The sequence below is a fragment of the Cetorhinus maximus genome, unplaced genomic scaffold (assembly GCF_964194155.1).
Source record: "Cetorhinus maximus unplaced genomic scaffold, sCetMax3.hap1.1 HAP1_SCAFFOLD_480, whole genome shotgun sequence".
In the NCBI taxonomy this organism is placed as follows: Eukaryota; Metazoa; Chordata; class Chondrichthyes; order Lamniformes; family Cetorhinidae; genus Cetorhinus; species Cetorhinus maximus.
Genome location: NW_027596422.1, coordinates 61,283 through 75,648, shown reverse-complemented (window position 1 = coordinate 75,648; position 14,366 = coordinate 61,283). Strand labels below are relative to the sequence as shown.

The 14,366-nt window shown below is 43.2% G+C and overlaps 1 protein-coding gene across 3 annotated transcripts in view; it reads right to left on the bottom strand.

Annotated features, from left to right (window-relative positions):
* Positions 1-14,366, bottom strand: part of LOC144673803 (EVI5-like protein) — a 113,292-nt gene that overhangs the window by 49,895 nt on the left and 49,031 nt on the right. The window contains exon 1 of one of the 3 annotated variants that reach the window (XM_078535460.1): positions 7,940-8,107. The exons of the other annotated variants lie outside the window; for them this stretch is intronic. The gene's annotated coding sequence lies outside the window, so the exon portion shown is untranslated. Of the gene's footprint in view, positions 1-7,939; positions 8,108-14,366 lie in introns of those variants that run through there. 3 annotated transcript variants of the gene reach the window in all.

Genomic DNA, 14,366 nt, shown 5'->3' with positions numbered 1-14,366 from the left:
CCTGCCACTTCCCCGCCCACATCCAGTTTTAGCAAAGGTGAACGAAAGGCAGGCAACAGAACTGTTTCTCAGGAGACGGTTCACTCATTTAAATCCTCCGAGGAGGCTTTGTGCTTTCATTTGAACAGTGCTTCTGTTTCCAAGCTCCCAGGGCCGGGTGTCCCAGGCCTCAGGAAGCCTGGCAGATAAAAGGAGGTGAGAAAGTTGGAATCCAGAAGGTAAGTTCCTTTACAGAACTGCTTGCAGACCAAGAGCAGGAATGCTTCCTGCAGGTCCAGCAACCAAATCTGTAAACCCACCCCCCACCCCCTCCAGCCCTAATTCAACAATCTCCTTCCTACACCCCAAAAACGTCCCCCCCTCCACCACCCCATTACCCACAAACCCAATGGTCACTGGCCCTCAGCAACTCCAACTTTCACCTCAACCTCAAATTCACCTCCAATCCCCGAACATCCCCTTCCCCCATAAACACCTCGTCCCCCTTCCACCATGCACCTTCTCCCCGCACCCCATCACCCCTCCAAAAAAAACTGATCCTGGGCTGCACCCTTTTCTGAAGGCTTCCCCACCCAAGACACAGGCAAGCTCATCAATCTAGCCGCTTCCTCACAAAGAAAGCCCTTTTGTTTTTGCATTTAGGACGGTCAGACTTCTGGTTCCCTCTATAACTCCTCTCCCCCGTGCCCAGTAAATCAAGGCCCAAAAGGTCTGGTCCAGTCATTCATGTTAAAGATCCCATGACAACATTGACAGAGCAAGGGCACTTCCTGGTGTCCTGGCAAACAATCCTCTTTCAACCAGCACTAACAAAAATATATATATTGACACTGTGTTTTCAGATGTTTTCGACAAGGGGCATCTCATATCTTTGTGGATACTACGCTAACAGAGTGAAGATTCTGTGATCCATTATCTATTAATGAAAGGCCAACAGACATTCAAAACGTTCTAAGCTCAGTGAGGGAATCTGATAACATTTTTTTTTAAAACACAAGAGCAAAGCTCAGCTCCATCAATATTTAAGCCCTTCAACTGAATATATTCCCAGGCAAAGACAAATCAATACACTCAGTGTCGATGCGCTGAAACCTAGGAGACAGCTGAGTGGAATGAAACAACTGAGGGAGCTTTGGCTTGAAGGGAAACAGTTTTAGGTGGGAACCGCCAAGCTCACTATTGATTTTAAACCTTGTGGAAAGCATATGACCTAGTTAATAGCAGAAAACAGGTTCACCAAATACAAGTATGTGATTCATGTAATAACATTGCTTTTCTCACCATATACACGGTTTCTCTTCCTGAGTCATGTTTGCATAGGTGGTTGATTGTTCAATAATTTGATCAATTTACATGTTGACAATTCACGTGAGTTCATTAGTTTATATGGTTTCACTGCTTAATTTATAACAATTAAAATATGAAGTAGAAATAATGAACTTTCATTGACAGAAAGCCTCTCACATCTTCATGTCACCTCAAATGCCAATGAAATACGTTTGATGTGGTCACTGTTGTACTGTAGGCAAACACAGCCATGGCAGTCAATCTGCACCAAGCAGAATTTCACAAAATGTAATGATAATAGGCAGATGATCAATTCTAGGTTCTCTGTGAGGCACAGGGTACAAACGCAAAGTTATAATGAACCTTCATAAAACTCTTCCTTGGTCTCAACTGGAGTAGTGTTCCCAACTCTGGGCACTGCACTTCAGGAATAATGTGAGGTTTGAGAGTGCACATGAACTAGGTCACTAATGAAAGAGAGCTTGGAAATAACTATTATTGTAGTCCTGTCTTTTGAGATAAAGGTCAGCCAAAGCATAACTGAATGGTTTGAGGAGCTGAGTGCCTTTCCTCTATGTGATGACTGTATTTTCTTTTTGTGTCATAGTCCCTTAAAGACCAAGGTGAAATGGGGAGTATACCGAAAAACAGGGCAAATTGTTTTCCTGATTATGATAATTAGGTTCCAAGAAATGCTCATTTGACCCAAGGTTGCCATGGAAATGAAAAGCTAAAAGGCAAAGGATAAATAAAAAGCTAATTGTAGTGGTGTTGGTACAAACTTCAGCTTGTGTTTTGGTTTGGCACTTCAGAACACACCCAGAATTTGAGGGGGGAAACAAGCAAGGATCTCTCCAATTCAATCAGTTTTCTGTTTGGCAGTTCAGAACAGATCCAAAAGAACTGAAGATAGGAAGAGCAAGGAATTGTGGATTGGACAGACCCATTGCTGCCGTTTCGATGTTGCTCGAGCCCACTAGACTGTTTAAAAGGGTTGGAAAGGGGGGTCTCTTGGGGTCCTGTGCCATTAAGACTGTTGTGACCCAAATGAGAGGGGCTTTGTAGTTGAGCACCTTGTCGGTGTTAGCCATTTCTGGTGACTTCTGATAGAATACAGCTGTGGATGAATGCAACACAAAGGCTGAAATGATTGCGTGGGAACTGCCAGATCCTATATAATGAAGGCACAGTTGTAAAGACTAAGATTGCACATGGTACCACATTTACATGCAAAGTAACACAAGTGTTTGTAACTTAGTGAAGCGTATTTTTGTCATATCAGCTATTGGAAGTGAAATTTACTTCATTTTTAAATATCCTTCACTTGCTAATTTATGTTTGAATTATGTTGATTTTAGTTGGCTTGTCACAGTAAAAGCTTTAAAAGGTGAAATCTTGTCCCGTGGTTTTCTTTCCATTGACGTGAAGGGGATTCCTTTTTTAAAAATATTTATTAGTCTCTACGGGAGTCATAACATCTTCTTCCTATGTTCCTAACATCATAGGAATAGTGTCATTATCAAATTCCTGTATATTAAGTGTTTGCACACTATTACAGCAACAATTTCAAGCTGAGCATTTTGGAAGGAGTACTTCAGAGGCACAACTTAAGGAAAAAATACTGTCAGTTAAAAAAAAAATCAGATGGCCAAATCAGGTGGGGGGTGATCTGCAAGAGTGAGCACAACAGTGTAGTAAAGACAGCAAAATATCTCCAGGTTATATGAATATTTCTTACAGGTGTCAACTGTAAAGGATAAAAGCAACTCACCAATTTCTGTAGCATACAGAGCATCCTAAAGGATTTCATAGTCCGTGACCCCCGATAAATTGGGGTGGGGCCGGCTTAGGGTTAACTTGGATATGGATCAACAGATACAGATCAAAGGGTGAACAGCATATGCCTTAAGGAGGAGACAACCAGGGAGGAAACCAGCAACTCTAAAGGAACATTCAGTTAGCTCTGGGGTGAGGGTGGCAGGGTCAGAAATAGTCAAAATACACCCATATTGAAAAAGACCTGCAACACCAATCCAGGCAACAATAGGTCACAAACAGGTCAGTTACAAGTAAAATGATGCCCTTTATTCAGAGGGACAAGCTGGGGGGATACTTGGGGAAGCAGTCAGTGGGGACCTGGAAGGGGAACATCCTGCTTGGGAAATCTCCCTAGCCTCTGTAACTGGATATGAAACTAGTTGAAATAAGGAACAGAACATTTAAGAGTTAATAGATCAAACAGGAAGAGGAAGACAGGAGAGTCCCATGGGGTTTTGTGCTTCCAATCCTATTGTTTTCAACCTGCAGAACTGGCCTAGAAACCAAAACAAATAAGAAGCTGGTCAGAATTTGCTGTTGCCACAAAAATTAATAAAGAATAAAGCAATTTAGATAGTGAGGTAATTGATGAAAGATACAAGTGAATTAGATCAGTTATGGAACTGGGAAGGCACACGGCAACACCATTTATATCGCATTTTTAACACAAAAACATCTCAAGCCACTTCAAAGAAGTGTCATCAAAGAAAATTTGACACTGAGCCACAAAGATCTTACAGCAGATGCTCAAAAATTTGGTCAAAGAGGTAGGTTTTAGACAGCATCTTAAGAGTAGGAAAGACAGGTGGAGGCAGAGAGAATCCAGGAGGGAATTCCAGAGTTAAGCAATTCCGCAACTGAAGGCATGGAGCAATTAATATGGGGGCTGCTCAAGATGTCAGGGCTAGGAGAGCGCTGATGTCTCAGGTTGTAGGCTGGAGGAGATTAGACAGAGGGAGGGTGAAGCCATGCAGGGATCTGAAAACAAGGATGGGAAATCAAGTCATTGCTTAACTGGAAACCAGTGTAGGGCAGCAAACACAGAGGTGGTGGCCGAATAGGGCTTAGTGCAAGCTAGGACACGGGCAGCAGAGTTTTGGATAACCTCAAGTTTCCAAAGGTAAAAGTAGGAGGTCGACTAGGAATGCATTAGCAGCATTCAAGTCTAGCGATAAAACAATAGCATGAATGAAGTTTCAGCAGCAAATGAACTGAGGCAGGACAGAATCGCACAACCTTACAGAGGTGGAATCAGGCAGTTTTAGTGACAATGTGGATGTGCGGTCGGAAGTTCATCTCGGGGTCAAAAATGACTCCAATTGCAAATAATCTGGTTTCGCCTCAGTCAGTTGCCAGGGAGAGGAACGGAATCAGTGGATAGTGAACTGAGCTGGTGCTGAGGACCTGGAGGCAATGACTTGAGTCTAACTCTAACCTAACATCTAGAGGAAATTTCTGCACTCAATGTTGGACAAGCAGTCTGACAATTTCAAATCAGCAGATATTGATAAATGGATAGTTGAGAAGTCAATAATATAAGTAACAAACTGGATTAACGCAGACAGACCTTGAAGTACTACAGGCATCACTTTAACGTACAGACAACGTCAATGTGCCTGATAGGATGGTAAATACAAATTCAATAATAGCCTTCCAAAGCAATTTGGATAAATGCTTGAAGGAGAAAGAATTGCAGAGGTATGGGGAGAGAGTGGGACTAACTGTGTTGCGCTTGGAATGAGCCTCTGCAGGCAATATATAAAACATGCATCATTCTATATTTATCCATCTATAAATATAGATGAGGAAGCCAATGCGCTAACTGTGCCACTGGGCAGACCCCATATAGACTGGTTGCCGCTTAATAAGAGCGCTACGCAGTTGAAAAACAGCCACTAGAAACTATACTCAGAAAAGCAAGACAAGTCCTGAAATGCTAACAGGGTGAGCTAAGAGATTGGGTAAACTTGAGCTCTGGAAGGATGAGGTGGGGTGTGGGCCAGGGCAGAGGGAAACCTTTCCCCAAATCTATAAAACCTAAAAACTGCACAGATAAAATAAACCCTGAATATCAGAGTAAGCTGAGAAGGAGAGCGAGAGAACATGGAAATGTTCACTGATCTATCCCCATTGTCTGGGAAATAGCATATCCCAGGATATCAGTCATGCCCCTTTGTCAAATGTTTCTCCAGGGACTCGATCAAGTTTTCACATTGTTGGGTAGATGCCAGTGTTGTAGCTATACTGAAACAGCTTGGTTAAAGGCATGGTTAGTTCTGGGACACAGGTTTTCAGTACTGCAGCCAGGATGCTGTCAGGGCCCAGAGTCTTTGCTGTATCCAGTGCCCTCAGCCATTTTTGATATCATGTGGAATGAATCAAATTGTCTGAAGATTGGCATCAGTAATACAGGGGACCTTGGGAGGAGGCTGAAATGGATTATCCACTTGGCAGTTCCAGCTGAAGATTTTTCTAAATTCTCCAGCCTTGTCTTTTGCACTGAGGTGCTGCCTCTACCATCAATGAGGATCACCTCACTCCCAAGACTTAATGGGCACTTGGATAAATGAAGTTGTTGAAATTACACACAAAGCACTACAGGAATAAAAGAGCAACACCAGATATATCTAGTTTGAGTGCTTTTTTGTATCTGAGCTACTTTACTGCCTATGAGCATATTCGAATCTGCAAGTTTCAATGTGTTCAGGCATTTGGGCCTGTGATCTATGTAGGATTGGACACAGACAGACACACAGACAGACACACAGACAGACACACAGACAGACACACAGACAGACACACAGACAGACACACAGACAGACACACAGACAGACACACAGACAGACACACAGACAGACACACAGACAGACACACAGACAGACACACAGACAGACACACAGACAGACACACAGACAGACACACAGACAGACACACAGACAGACACACAGACAGACACACAGACAGACACACAGACGCCCCCTGAGAAATACAGTCACACTCGAATGGAAATCGCAAGTTCAAACAAATCCCACAAAGCACTGAGCTTGCTAGTCAGTGCTCCTTGCTTTGTGAATATAACTATTTATAGACTCAGTAACTTCCCGCCAGCATTCATACGCATCACTGTCTCCTCTCACCTTGTTCAATATGGTTCTCTCAGTTCAACATCTCGTTTAGTGACACTCTTACTGCAGGAAATTGTGGTGACAAGTGAAGGAACTATCCAAACATTTGCCACTGTCTGGACAGTCAAACGACATGTTCAGAATCACAGCAGAGTAAGCTGGGCCCATGGAGAAGTAGGAACAATTTCGGTGCCAAAGCGATGAAGCCAGTGCTTTCGCTTGCATTCATCCTGTTTAACTTAAATTAGGTGGAAGTACGATCACAGCGCCATGTTCACCTATGAAAACCAGCATCTCCATTAACCTACCCAAGCAGATGCAACTGCTCGTGCAATGCTAGCCTCACAGGAAACAGCTTCTAAAGCTAGGAGTCCATTTCCATCTCCCAATTTTCCAAATGAAATGACATTTTCTTGGATAGCTTGGCAGGGCCGAACCCAAAGTCAAAACACCGCAAGTACAGTGAAGGCTGAAAATTCATAGGAGCTGTCCAATCAGCACCAGCTCAAAGATGCAGGTCAGTTTTAAAGGTCTTCAGAAATCTGCCACACTCAATCAAGTCTCTCTCCCCCCACCGCCACCCCCACAACAAACTGCCAGTTTATATTCAAAGTGGCCTCTCAACTCACCAAAATCCATAGCACCGATATAAATGCTGCACTGAGTCAAAGACAGAATTGTATGAAATGCCACTGTTACTGTACCAAAAGCAACATTCAATAAAGCTCCAGTAATCAGGCTGCATTTTCTTACAAACCAACTGGGATGACGACAGCTAGTAATACACAGAGAAAAAGATACTGCAGCCCCATTTTAATCAACACCTATAAAACTTCAGTTTCCTCATTTCAGGGACTAAGCAATAGGCTTGTTAATTCACTCACAGGCAGATTTCATACTGCAGTTCAGAATAACCACCTTTTGAGAGTCTGTCACTTTCAGGTTGGCAAACATGAAGCAGCAAAACTCCTCCACATATCCAGCTAACACAAGCTGAAGAACAGCTGCTTTGGAGTGTGATCTATGTAGGACACTGTACCCGTGATATCAGGTTGTGAAACACTGAAGCGCAAGCAATTCATGCGCAGTCTAGGCAGGAGTGACACTGTCTCACAGCAGTGAATTAAAATCAGTTTTGTACCATCACAGGCGTGGATGTTCTTTTATTGCAGAGCTTTTCTTAGTGCTGCTTCCTCCATATTTCCACCATTTCACACCCAATTGGGTTCAAAGTCTGAATGTGTAACACAGCTTCTGTTAAGTGATTAATGCTGTCACAAAGAGAGAGCAAACCAGTTCATTCCAACAACTCCAACACACTGAGCTCCTGATTTCAGCCAAAAGTCAATTTAAATAGATTCACAATAAATTATCTTTAAACATGCAGGGGGGCTGGAATCTCAGCCAGCACAATGACAGAGGCACAACATTTTCTGCAGTCCCCAGATTTGGGAGGGCACGACCCACCTGCTATAAAGGTGGATAGGAGCCTCAACCATATCATCTTTAGCAATGAAGCACCTCTTCCCTCGCACACCAGTCCTGCAATAGCTTGCAGACATTGACTGCAAGGGTTCACCAGAGTGAGTAACTGCTGTGTGGGTGAGATAACCGAGGGCAATCAGCATCTATGGATCAGTATACCAGCAAGAAGTGAACACCTCGAGCGAAGGAGAAAGAGCAGAAAACTTCCAAATCAAAAGTGTCACCTTCACTTCAGCAAACATGCCTAGAGAAAGTGGATGTGGGGGAGGGGGAAAGGGGGATCTTCCAATTCTGGATTACAATGATGGTGTGGTCAGTCTGACTGAATCCAAACGGCTGAATGGTGACAGCTCAAGAGACCAATGGTTTCTGCCTCTTCTGCCTTTTCCCCAGAATGACTGCACCTGCAGATTGAATTATTCAGAACAGGAGTGAGCCAAAAACAAATCAATACATTTACTCCAGATTGGATAGGAAAGGAACTTCCAAGCTGATGTTAAAATTACACTGCATTGCAATTTTAAAAGGCTGAAATGATAACAAATCCATAGTGTCTCTCAGTTGAAATCAAACAGTCTGTCCTAAAAAGTTCACTTTGAATTCTTGGAGATATCAGTGACTTATTTTTAACTGGACAGTTGTTTTGAAGTTCTCCCATTAATTAATCATCTGCCCATTCTGAATTACCAAAAAAAAAACACTCAGAACACAAATATAAGCTTTGATCCAAAGCATTACCTAGCACACTTCCCTTTGGACACAGGACAATCCAGGAAAGGAATGCTTCTAATTACTCATCATTTAAGGATGCCCACTGGAGTACTATAAGCACATTAGGCAAAAATTGTACCCTATGAACCGGAGTGTACTTTGACCTGCTCAATAACTAGATAAATGTGGTGAAACACAGGGGTCAGACAGAGAACCCTTACACTATATTCAGCTTACTGAAACATATCACATGCTGCCATTTGATAATATATATTTATCTGCATCAGTCCAAGGCATATAAACCGACAGGGATTAAACTGGACCTCAAGTGCACTGGAGTAAACCAAGTATTTTTAAATTAATTCAAACTTTTACTATGCTCCTTTAAATGTCAAAACTACACTAACCAATGAAACAAAGGGTTCACCTAAGACAGTGAAACCTGAACTGAGGCCTTTGATTTAGTTAGTGCAGAGTTCCTGCTGCTTATAAACTGATTGTATAATGTTAGCCACAAATGTACCATTCAACTTGCTTTGAAGACACAGAGAAACAACAAGCATTACATAAATATATCCATCCACATCAGATTAACAGCCACTCAATGGAAGATAAATGCATTGTTTGTCTATGCTGTAAATCTCCAAGATATCTCGATGCCAATATGTAAATGAACAAATCGAATAACTAGAGATAAATTCCATCAAGTTATACTTTTATACCTTTGACTAAAAAAAATGACAATTCTAACACCCAATAACCTTCCCCCACCCCACCCCTGCCCACCCTTACCTCACAGAACCTAATTTACAACGTTATGGACATTGCAAGCAGCAGATTAGAGAATATTAAAAAATCTAACAAAGACAAAATGATTCATTATCACTGTGTACTCTCCAAGTTAGAAATAGGTTGATTGTACAGGACCAGATGTTGTATATCCACTGGGGTCAGTCAGTCAGGTACTGGTTGGAAAAACTTACACAACTTCAGTCAGATACTGCCAGGTTTAGTTTCTGTCCAAACACTCTTGCTGCTCAACTAAATCTAAACAATTCTTCATCGTAGTCATATTCTCCTAGTCTTAAAATTTAAGCCAAAGAAAGACCCTTCCCCCACATCAAATTCACCACCATGAAATCCATCTCCACTACTTGACTTGTACTTTGACAAACTTCAATCCAACTCCTTACTACATAACTACATTTCTTTGATCTACGACTGGTCAATATCAACAGCCCCAACTCCTCAAACATTGCCACACTCATCTCAAAAGCTGCTGTTATCATCCCCTCTTCAAAACAGCCTCACCTCTCCATCCTCTTGACCTATTAACATTCCCCATTCCTTCTTAAGGTCCTTAAATGCATTCTCATCCCCCATCCAAACCTCACCTCTTCATTATTCCTGTTCAAATCAGAGTCACAGAATTGTTACGGTGTCAGCGGCCATTCAGCCCATCGTGTCTGCACCAGCTGTCTGAGCATTTTAACTTAGTGCCAATCTCCTGCCTTTCCCCCATTACCCTGCACATTATTTAAATAGAAACAATCTTCCAATGCCCTCTTGAATACCTCAGTTGAACCTGCCTCCACCACACTTCCAGGCAGTGCATTCCAAACCCTAACTACTCACTGTGTGAAAAAGTTTTTTCTCACCTTGCATTTGCTCCTTTTGCAAAACACTTCAAAACTGTGCCCTCTGGTTCTCGATCCATTTACGAGTGAGAACAGTTTCTCCCTATCTACTCTGTCCAGGCCCCACATGATTTTGAAAACTTCCACCAAGTCTTCTCTTAGCCGTCTCCTCTCCAAGGAAAACAGTCCCAACTTCTCCAATCTTTCCTCATAATTGAAGTGTCTCAACCCTAGAACCACTCTCATAAACCTCTTCTGCACTTTTTCCAATGGGTTCACATCCTTCCTATGGTGTGGTGCCCAGAACTGTACACAACACTCCAGCTCAGGTCTAACCAGTGTTCATCTAAGAATTCATGCTTAGTGTTCATATTCATATTCAGTACCCTATATAAGTTCATAACTTCTCTGCTCTTGTACACTATGCTTCTATTAATGAAGCCTAGAATACTGTATGCTTTAGAAACACCTCTCTACCTGTCCTGTCACTTTTTTGTTTATTCATTCACAGGATGTGGGCTTCGCAGGCTGGGCCAGCATTTATTGCCCATCCCCAGTTGCCCTTGAGAAGGTGGTGGTGAGCTGCCTTCTTAACCGCTGCAGTCCATGTGGAGTAGGTACACCCACAGTGTTGTTAGAGAGGGGTTTCCAGGGTTTTGACCCAGCAAAAGTGAAGGAACAGCGATATATTTGCAAGTCGGGATGGTAAGTTACTTGGAGGGGAACCTCCAGGTGGTGGTGTTCCCATCTATCTGCTGCCCTTGTTCTTCTAGGTGGTAGTGATCGTAGGTTTGGGAGGTGCTGTCTAAGGAGCCTTGGTGAATTCCTGCTGTGCATCTTGTAGATGGTACACACTGCTACTACTGTGCGTTGGTGGTGGAGGGAGCGAATGTTTGTGGATGGGGTGCCAATCAAGCAGACTGATTTGTCCTGGACGGTGTCCAGCTTCTTCAGTGTTGTGGGAGCTGCACTTATCTAGGTAAGTGGAGAGTATTCCATCACACTCCTGACTTGTGCCTTGTAGATGGTGGACAGTCTTTGGGGGAGTCAGGAGGTGAATTACTCGTCGCACGATTCCTAGCCTCTGACTTGCTCTTGTAGCCACAGTATTTATAAGACTAGTCCAGTTTCTGGTCAATGGTAACCCCCAGGATGTTGATAGTAGGGAATTCAGTGATGGTAATGCCATTGAACATCAAGGGGCGATGGTTGGATTCTCTCTCGTTGGAGATGGTCATTGCCTGGCGCAAATGTTACTTGCCACTTGTCAGCCCAAGGCTGGATATTGCCCAGGTCTTGCTGCATTTGGACAGGGACTGCTTCAGTATCTGAGTCGTCGCGAATGGTGCTGAACATTGTGCAATCAGCGAACATCCCTACTTCTGACCTTACGATGGAAGGAAGGTCATTGATGTAGCAGCTGAAGATGGTTGGGCCTAGGTCACTACCCTGAGGAACTCCTGCAGTGATGTCTTGGAGCTGAGATGACTGACCTCCAACAACCACAGCCATCTTCCTTTGTGCTAGATATGACTCCAACCAGCAAAGAGTTTTCCCCGATTCCCATTGACTCCAGTTTTCCGAGGGCTCCTTGATGCCACACTCGGTCAAATGCTGCCTTGATGTCAAGGGCAGTCACTCTCACCTCACCTTGAGAGTTCAGCTCTTTTGTCCATAGTGACTTATGTACATATACACTCAGGTCTCTCCGCTCCTGCACATCCTTTAGAATAGTATCCTTTATTTTATACTGTCTCATCATGTTCTTTGTACCACAAGTGTATCACCTCACACTTCTCAGCATTGAACTTCATCTGCCACTTATCTGCCCACTCCACCAATGTGTTAATGTCCTTCTGAAGTTCTACACTGTCGTCCTCACAGTTTACAATTCTCCCAAGTTTTGTGTCATCTGCAAACTTTGACACTGTCCCCTGCATACCAAGATCTAGATCATTCATATATATCGGGAAAAGCAAGGGTCCCAATACCAACCCCTGGGGAACTCCACTATAAACCTTCTTCCAGCCCGAAAAATACCCATTAACCATTACTGTTTCCGACCCCTCAGCCAATTTTGTATCCATGTTCTACTGTCCCTTTTATTCCATGACCTATAACTTTCCTCAAGTCGAAACGCCTTGCTCACAATAACTTGCTCAAGCAGCCGATAAGGTAGGCACTCTTCCATCATTCAGCTTCTCTCTATTCACCAACCCACAGCGAATCCAATATGCCGAGACTCGAGATCTGACCCAGGCTTGTGCCAATGGTGCATAAGGAATCAACCAGGAAAAATTTTGTGACGTTATTAAAACTAACTGTGATCTACACTACACTCAGCACTGAGAATACAGCAATAGGGGTCAGCCATAGCACAGTTTGAGCATGCTTCCCTTCAAGTCAAAAGGCCACTTAAAGAGAGAGTTCTAAATTTCCAACAACTTTGTATGAAAACCTGGGGGCTGGATTTTCATCCTCGAGGCAGGTAACAGGATTCAGGAAATTTCCCGGCTCGGCCCGGCTGCCTTGGGAGAAAATGCCTGCAAAGGCAGGATTTCTGTCCGGGGTGGGAATGAAGAGGGGGGTGGTGTTGGGAGTCAGACCCACTTCCATTTGGATGAACTGCTTTAAAGGCCCATGTCAGTGCTCTTGGACTTCACCCCAATTGTAATAAAAACAATAAAGCAGAAAACAACCCTCTAGCCCACACACCGCCTCACACTCCCCATGCAGCCGCCATGCCAACTTACGCCCCTCCACCCATCCCCCATGGCCCCTCACCCTCCATGCCAAGTTATGCCCCTCTAAGCATTCCCATGGCAACCTATGCCCCTTCACCTACCCAAGGCCCCTTGTACCCTCCATGCCAATCTACAGCACTTCCGTGCCCATTCACCCAATACACACGCTGTACAGAACCAGAGAGCCCCGTGAAGTGTGAAAAAGCTTTAAAAGTCATTCATTCGTAACTTTCTTAAAAACAATTATTTTTACTACAGCCCTGTAAAAGTGTCAATCAACCAGACCTTTAAAGTATCAATAGTAGGAACTGCAAGCACTTGACACCTCTATCTTGTGTAAATAAACACTGAGCAATAGACTTAAGAGAAAAAGTTGTCAATCAAGTAATGTTTTCCCTTAGGCGCAACTGCTTCAACAGACTAACGGATGTCTGGGCTATCAGCTAAGCCTCATTATGCAGAAACTTTCCTCTGGTGGGGAGTCCAGAACAAAGAGGTACAATTTTAAAATAAGAGAGTTAGGCTGTTCAGAGGTGATGCCAGGAATCATGAGCTGGATTTTCAGATTCGGAAAGACTCTGTCAACCTTTAGAAATGGCAGCTGGGACCCAATTCCAGGAATGTTTTTCTCAACTAACCCATTTAGTCATCTGAAACACCTCATTTAGATCACTCCTACATCTTCAACATTCAAGAAATCATAAGCCTGATCTACACAACCTTTTAGTCCAAGTTCTGGTGAATCTGGCCTGGCCAATATACACTTCCTGAGGTGCAGTGCCAAGAAACCTAGGATGCAGTTACTACATTTATTATGTTTTTAAACTTGGAATCATATTTTCAATTTGCAAATTTAAATATTATATTAACCTTTTTCACTGTTCACCAGCTCAATGATTTCTGTACCTGGATCCTTCTCAGCTCATACACAGTTCTTAGCTTCTAACCATTTAGAAAATACTCTGTTCTATCTTTCTTAGATAGAAAATGAATAACCTCACAGCTTCCCACCTTGAATTTGATCCGCCACAGTTTTGTCCAGTTCCTTAATCTATTAATGGCCCTTTGCAATTCTGCTCCCAGCTACACTGTTTATTGTGCCACCAGCAAACTTGGATATATAGCTCTATGTTTTCATGTCACATCCAGACAATTGGAGTGCACAGATATAAACATCGAGTCAGGTTTTACAGTCGGTGGGGATGGAATTACCCACCGAAAATGACCGCAATAGACCAGTACAGAAATTCTGAATTTGTGGTTTGTGACTCAGGGCCGAGGCTGATATAGGCTGACTTTGGAAGCAAATCGGCAGCAGTTCTGAACCATCACGTAGTCTTGCTGCTTCAAGAGAGCCTATAAAACACTAACCCTAACTACAGCAATCGACACTGACATATTATCAGGTATGCATCGTAAAGGTAGCAGGCTTTCTGCATCCTCACCACACACTAGTGTACGGAGTACAGACAATCAACATGGTGGCAACATGCCAGTAAAGGACATTAAACATGGAGCCAGCACTGGCTGGTGTATCAATACTATCAGACATAAAATAT